This window comes from Electrophorus electricus, chromosome 3 (assembly GCF_041902795.1).
Source record: "Electrophorus electricus isolate QZ-2024a chromosome 3, ASM4190279v1, whole genome shotgun sequence".
NCBI lineage: Eukaryota > Metazoa > Chordata > Actinopteri > Gymnotiformes > Gymnotidae > Electrophorus > Electrophorus electricus.
In genome coordinates this window covers 34263978-34272392 of record NC_137499.1, presented here as the reverse complement: position 1 = coordinate 34272392, position 8415 = coordinate 34263978, and the positions used below count along the sequence as shown (strand labels likewise).

The 8415-nt window shown below is 38.9% G+C and overlaps 1 long non-coding RNA gene across 1 annotated transcript; it reads left to right on the top strand.

The window, feature by feature from the left end:
- Positions 1-2214: 2214 nt before the first annotated feature.
- LOC118241554 (uncharacterized) lies at positions 2215-3753 on the top strand. Its single transcript, XR_004776172.2, has 2 exons — positions 2215-3086; positions 3187-3753. It is a non-coding gene; the product is annotated as an uncharacterized LOC118241554 (long non-coding RNA).
- The last annotated feature ends 4662 nt before the right edge of the window (positions 3754-8415 follow it).

Below are 8415 nucleotides of genomic sequence, written 5' to 3'. Positions count from 1 at the left end.
AGGAATGTAGACAAATGCATTTATTATGTACTCACTCTCACCATTACTGAAGTGGTTTAAAATGCTATTATGATGTGCCTGTAACTACGGCTGAAGGCAGCTATGAGACTGGAACCCAGGGCTGCCAAGGTGAAGGTGAGCTCTGACCACGGGCCCAAAAAGCCATCTCCCAGTGACGAGAGAGTGGCGGTCTGCGTCACGGTGCTTTTCTTTATTTCTTTTATTAATGTAATCCTCGTCCATCTGCCATTTACGCGGCATGGAGAAGTTTCGTTCTGCGAGCCTGATGACTATGAAAACATACAGTACAGCGTACACACACACACACACACCCAGGAGCCCTTTAGTGGAGTGAATAATTACTTTGCCAGAGGGCATAACTGTGATCCCTGACTGGTATTTAAAGTCCTGTCAGTGAATTTAAATCAGTCCCTTTGATTCACAACCTCTCACTGTTAAAATGGAGATATTCTTTTCTGTGCACCCAAATACAGAGAGAGAAGAGGAGGTATCTTATCCCTACTGCTGTCATCATGATTGACTTGTGATGCCTATTTTACGCTTGTATAACTTAAGGTGCATTGGGGACTGGATGTGAGATGATGCAGCTATCAATAGGTTCTGTCTGACAGGACTCAACACTGGCACAAGTGAAAAGGCTCTATGTATTGGAGAACAATAACTTAAGAGAACAGTATGTTATGTTATATGTAGCAAAACCCAAGTGATTTGCCAGATGTTATATTTCTCAACAATAGCCAAGTTGAACAGCCAACTTCAAAAGGGCATTTTTGTTGCAGTCCATAAGAGAGTGTACTGTGACGTCTTTTTGCTGGTATGTCTCATCCACTAGATTAGTCCAGCACTGGTAAAGCACTCTGTCATTCAGTCATTAGTTTAATTGTGTGAGTTCTGTAGGAGAGGATCCTAATTAAACCAGAATGATCCGTTTATTCAGCATCCCGCAGGGTGATTTCACTTTTTTTTTTGTTTAACAACCTCACTCTCTCTTCCCCATTAACATGGCATCTCTTGCTCTGTTAGTAGCGTTTTCCTTAATATATGTCTCTCATATATTAAGGACATTTATTCTCTCATTCTTCCTCGTTTACGGTTGCCACACGTTTTCTTTTTTTCTTCTTGCACACTCATTCATTCCTCCCTCTGTAACGCATTCTCTTCCTCTCTCCCCAGTAGCAGTCGGAGTGTGTACTGTATACTGGGTGAAAGTTTGTGCATCTCTATATAGCTTTCATGCCATCAACCCACCTGCCTATGCCGCTGCCCACCCCCCACTGTCATGGCAATCCTGAGGCGCCATTAAAATGCCTGCACATGGAATCACTTACAGTAAGTGTATGTCTTCCGTGACCATACACACACTTTGGCTGCAAAATAATACTACTGGAACGAGAAGGAGAAAAATATTCACATATATTTGAATCTGATGAGCAGCGCTATGGTAATACTCCGCCTCTGGACCTCTTCGGTTACCAGGTAACCGCTTCCCTAATTGGTTTTCATTGCCATGGCGTTGGTCTTTTCTCCTCATCCCTCTTCTTCTTTCCACATTCTCTTTTTTCTTACTCATTACAAAATATGTTTATTGCTCATGGTGTGATCTTTGATGGCTCAGAAGACATAAAGGTGAAACTCACTTAGATCTCACTTAAGGATTAAATAAAATTAAATTCCTTGGAAGAAACAGACAAAGGGAGATGCAATATTACACATATAAAGGAAGGCAAAACTGAGAATTGGGCTTGAGAAACATGAGACTAGGTAGAGTTCTTGTCTTGCTTTCATCTCTTTCAAGACTACATTTTTTGGTCAGTGGCGCAATGGCAGGCAAAGGTCACTCAGTGCAGTGTTACTGTTGTACTCCTGCTTTCTGGACACACTATAGGTAACAAAATGGAAATACAACATAATTAGAAGACTATGATATCTTATAGTGAGTACAACAGTACAATTTGCTGTTTTTCATTTATAGTGCACTGTTCCTTTCTATAGTATATGCCTGATAACGTTGCACAATTGCTAAAGTATATCGTATTATCTTTAGATTCTCTATTTAAAAAAACAACAACACAAATTAAGGAGTGTGGTTACTAATAAATTATTATGTTGCATGTGCATAGATTTAGTTAAGATATTTTTAGATTTTGAACAATTTAGATTGACCTGGGCATTGTAAAGCCAGTTAAAATATTTAACTTTTAGTGTTTGTTTAGTCATCATAAAAAGCAACTTGGGGATCTGAATATAGCCTGATGTGAAGACGAGAGCAGGCTCCTACCTTCTGTGCGCTATATTTCATTACCCAGCTAGGCTCTAGATACTGCACATTAGTCAACATAGCACACACAGCTTTCCGTTTTCTCTCAAATCAGAAAAATCATAAATATTAGCTACGTTTAAAGAAGTAAATGTTTCACCTCAAGAGATACTCTAAAGCAATGTTTGAGTGCTCAGAGGATTGTGGGAGCGAGCATGCTGCGAATTAAGCGAAGAGAGCGTCGGAAAGTTGAGCTTTCCTCGCCTTTATGCAAACGAGGAGCGGGGGTGTCGAGGGGAAACCTGTGATTGGTCAAGAGTGCATGACCGCAAAACGGCAGAACGTAGGCCCTATTTGAGCTCGTAAAGCTCGCCAAGACGTTATTGGCGTCGCATTTTGGGTGTAATACATACTCCTGATTTCCAATATGAAAAGAAAAGCCGGGCCAAGTGGTGAGAAACTATATTCATTTTTCGTTTTTAGCCATTGAGTTCCATTCATACCCATTCATTGAGGACGCGCTCATGGGCGCCCTCTGGCGTTTTGAAATCATTTTTTCGACGTAATGGGAGGAATATGAAATGGACAGGCTCCTCATAAACAGGCTCTGGTGTAAACGCCTTGACATTCGGAAGTACCGAAAATCCACGAGCATACTAAATTCACCCGGCTGCCAGTGTGTAGTGTTTAAAGGACACGCATATCACCACCTCTGTCTGTTCTTTCCGTCAGACCATCTCGACAAAAGTTCCTCTTTAGTGATCAGCAAGTTACCTTCTATCCAGCTCCATGATGCTTGGCTGTGTCAGTATGTATTTACATTGGGATTTCCTTCCTTTGTTTCTCATTTACTATGTGGGAAAGATGGTAGTACAAGATGTATGAAGACTGTGTTTCCTTGTCCGCAGTAGGTATGGAATCTATGACCTCCATTCCGGGCCATAATGATGCTTGTGTATCTACCACGATTAATTTTTCCAGTACACGAAAGATATCCGACTATACTATTCCCGCCAAATTCTCCAGTACTGCGTCCCGTCATTCGACGGTAGCTGAAAATCTGTCAAGTAGGTGGAACCTTCATACATTCATGTGACCCCATAGTATGGTTTGCATTTGTTGCATACTGGATAATATACTGCATACTACTATGGGGACCGATTTACTGTATATACTGAGTGCAGCATACAGTATACAGTATGTAACAGGTTGTTCTGAACGTAGCCTACTTTTTCATCTACCTAAATGTCTACATTAGCCTATGCAAAACATCATTGTTGTGTGTTGATGAAGGAGTACTGTCAACACGTCTATGTAAACATCTGTCGTGTTGCCTCCATGATGTCTGCGTGTCATGTACGTTTAGATATAACAATGTATTATGGAACAGTAACTTTATTATAAATATTCAAATGAAGTTTTAATACTTGTTTTGTATGGTAAATTGATTATGGAATAAAATTTGTTACATTTGCTATGGGGATGTTTTGACTGAACATCTGTGGTACTTCCTGGAATCATTCAGAGGATGACATTTGTTTCAAATTAGATTATTTTCAGACTATTAGAAAACTCTTCAAATTGGATGACCTTAGTAGCACTATTTAATTGTTCTTTAGTATATTATTCTTATAATTAGTGTGTGTGATATACACACACACACACACACACACACACACACATACATACATACATGCTACAGCAGAGAATGTGCAGCACTCAGGAAAACAAAAAATCAATGTTGCTCCTGTTCTGTAATTACTGCCCCACTTCAGAGCAGCTCTGGGACTCTGCTGCTCTGTTCACACAGCCTGTGTGAAAGTGCTGACCTGTTAACACGTACAAAAATGAAAAGCAACATTTTCCACATCACTCATGCCACACAGAGGTTGCATGCGAGAATCAGGCGTTCGTGCGCTATTTGATAGTTTAGTGAAATAGGCTAATTCAGTTTCAAACGCGGGTGCAATGTGTTATAACAGTTTTGTGAATGCACATGTTTATATCATCTCACTTGGGTGTAACAGGTGCTAAATCTAAATCTAAATATCTTAAGGATATTGTCATGACTTTGATTAACTTTTGACAGAATCCGTTCTTACCCTGAGATGTCACCTAAACCCAGAGAAATCCAGAAGTCACTGGCATCAATGTAACACAATTGTATAATTATAGAGAAACAGCCCAGTGCTTAGTCATGCATATAACTAAAAACTGCAAACTATGGACTTTGCGATAAGGCAAAAGTTTGTGTAGTTGTGCATTTTTTAAATGACAGTCTTGCTAAATGTCTTAAGATTTTCTGGGTGCCAAGGGAAATAAATCAGCAACTGAAAACTAACCAGCAAGCTTGTATGATCATGAAGGTCATTGGCAAAGTACAGCCTGATTCTTAATATAAACTCATATAAAATATTTTAATTTTTAAAAATTGTATTTCAAGTTATAACTTAATATAAAACCAACACTAGCCCAGACCATCACAGCAACAACATATGGGGAAAGCTCACAACTTTAACAGGATTGTACTTTGATTAGATGTAATGTCAACCTCTGAATAATCAGCAAGAGCATTAGGCTTTTACAGTATGCATCTACAAATGTTACATATATTAATATCGAAAAGCATATCTACAACTGTCGTTATAAAGCATAGGGTTACGCTACAGAAGTGTTTACGAAAACGTGAACCTACGGTACCTACCAGCTGGTTGTTCTATAGCTGAATTGTTTGCTATCTTGTATGTTAACTGCTCGCTTGCTAGCTGGCTGCTTTGGTCTGCCTCATTTTTCTATTACTTTGTAGGTAGACCAATGAACGGTGCCTTTGGAATATATTTTAATCAGACTATCACGTTTGTCTATCTGTTCAACAGATTTAACAGAATGCTGAATGATACGGGGAAATGGACGCTGTATCGCTGCTCAAAGAACCTATTTAGCTTTCCCAAGCTCAGCAGGAAAACATGTCGTCTTTTCTCTTCCGAGACCTTAAACCAGGTGGCGAGCACTGTAGTATCAGTTATTATACTAAATTAATTGGTGGTCATGAAATTTGTTAGATGATAGATCCAGCGAGGTTTTACACCACTCACAGACAGCTACTCAGAACAATCAGGATATTTCTTCTGTGAAGCTCTCACAACGAAGCAATACGTGCGTGTCGCTAAAAGGAATCCCAACATTGTTGGGTTGGGACATTGGTGCTCAACATTCTGTTACCAATTCAATCTTAAATACTGCTACAGCTAGCGCCTAAACAATTGAAATAACCTCTAAAGAGGAACAGCCCCTCAGCCATGTTCACTTCTAAATGTAAACATCATTTTAAAGAATCAGTGAATGATTCTGGACCATGCTGTGAGAGGAAGGTCTGCTGGGACCAAATGTTCACTAAAGGTAACAACATTAGCAGTATTTTAGTGACCTTATTGGGACATTGCCGAATGTCCAGCAAAGATTAAAGCGAACATTATTAAAAACAAGCCTTCACAAACATGAAAATTGGGGAATGTCCCAGGGGTTCAACTACCACCAATGCAGTATCCACATCACATCTGTAAACATCTGCATTATATTCTGATTAATTATAGACATAGAAGTGATTCTTTATCAGCCCGTGTAGCCAAAGAATCAGTTCCTCTGATTCAACAATTACAAATAAATTTTCTGTGAGTGCTGTTCAAACAGGCAGTGAATATGATATGATACTCTAGGCTACTTCAACATAAATATCTGGATGCAGGGTTCATCAAGCATCTCCCTGCCCCTGTAGATGTATAGATTTCTGTAGACATAGTGTGCAGTTTAATTTTTTGATTTAAAAAAAAAAAAACCCATTGGTTATCCTTAAAATGTAATCTCACAATATATGTTTCTTGTATATGTTGCAGTCGTCAATAAAGATGGGAGGGGAGCTTTTTCTAAAGTGACTAACCAAACAACTGACATTAAGAGCTATGTGCAGTTATGACACCATCCAAGACCCCTTTCAGTTTGCAGACAGAGCTCACAGGTCTGTAGACGATGTCATTAACTTGGCTCTGCATTGTATTCTGCAGCATGAGGATTGTTCTCACATTTGTTCCCATATTGTTTGTAGACTTCAATGTGGCTTTTAATAGTTATTCCCACAGAACAAAACAAGAATAAGTCAAGACACACCAGTCATCACTGGCACATCATCCTTCCTCAGGCCATAACCCTACCAAACAAGGTCCTATATCGCATCCCTCCTCTCTGACAAGTGGCATACATGCAATTTACTTCTTAACAGTAACAATCATAGAGTGTTTTGCACAGTCACTTATATTCAGATTAAACAACACTTAAATAAACATGGGCATGCACACAGCAGGTAGACATTAAGGTAGATAAATGAGTGAAGGCATAGACATATTTTTGGCCTGATTGCGACTTCGTATGACCCAGACCACTTCACGTTCGTGAAGCACTTCGAGTGTGCATTGCTATGTCAACCATGTCATTAGAGTCTTTTACTCCTACCCAACAGGCTGAACTAAAATCATCAAGGTCCTAAAAATCTTCCACTTGCTTTCTAGATTCAATCATTGCACTTTCTTAAAGGAATCCTACCTGAAGTAATCAAAACTCTATTAAATATAATAAACTCCTTCCTGAACATTGGCTATGTACCTAATCATTCAAATTAGCCATTATCAATCCACTGATCAAGAAAGCTAACCATGACCCACGTCAGCTGTCAAACTATAGATTGCAAACCTTCCTTTCATTTCTAAGATCCTTGAAAAAAGCTGTAGCTCAGGCGCTATGCTCATACCTGAATCAGAACCAGAGACATGAAGTCTTTAATTTAGGGTTTAGGCCATATCATAATACAGAGACCTTGCTGATTAAAACAGTTATTATTGGCTTCCAACCAGGGTTGTGTCCATTGACTTATATTGCTCGATTTGCAGCATTTCACAATACAGATCACAAAATTTTACTACATGGATTCGAATATTTTTTGGGAATAAGGGAATAGCTGTTTTCTGGTTTAAATCTTACTTAGCTGAGCATTACCAATTTGTGAACTTTACTTTAACAAAGTTAGTTTTGATGTCCTTCAATGATGTGTTCTAGGGTACCTGCTTTTTTCTTTATATGTGCTATCTCTAGGTAAAATTATTCATACACACTTTGCTAGATTCCCCTGTTATGCTAAATACACTCAATTATATGTCTTAGCCAAACAATAGGACAAATATCATCTTAATATTATTGAGGAACGTGTAAAGGACACCAGACACTGGATTTTGAGAAACCACTCACTAAATCTAACTTATTAGAGCTGAAACGTTTGATCATGTTACATCCATACCAAAGTAAAATTTGGTATGGATTATAAAATACATCTAATGGCCGATAAAGCACTGAAAAGACTTGCCCAACAGTACCTTAGCAGACTCTTGCTGCATTGTGATCTACCACATCTGCTCATTAGTACCTAGAAGAAGAAAATCTACAGCATGGGGCAGAGCCCTTTCCTATTAAGCTCTTACGCTATAGAATAACCTTCCTGTCAATGTTTGAGTCTCAGCCACAGTCTTAATATTTAAGGCTAGTCTTTTTGAGACTTATGGTAAACTGGGATGTTGTGATTCTGTCACTTCTTTATTGTCACTCAAGTTTGTTGGCTAAGAATGGCAGTGCTGGTGTTCCAGGGAGCCTTCATATCTGTGCCTGCATTACTTTCTGACTCTATCCTTTACTGCCATAGTTAAATGTGCCAGGCTATATATTTGTATATTGTATACCTTTATTTCAAACACTTGAGAACATACACATAAGATCTCACCACCCCCACCCACAAGTCTTGGTTCCTCTCAGGGTTTCTTCCTAATAAAACAGGCAAGAGACACCCTTTTAAGGACAACCAAACTGGCTACCTAAGTACATTAGCTAGCTACGTGAATTGCACTGAAACTCCAGCGGTTAACTAGCGTTAGCTAACCAAGCTAGGTAGCCATTTAGGTAAGGATGTCGAGCATAAAAAGAGAAAACTAACTAACTTTTTTTCCCTTTAAAGCCCTTGTCAGCTTGGTTTTACGAGGTTAAAATCGCTTTAATAGTAATGATATGCATTGGGATAAGCATTTACCAATGGTATATTG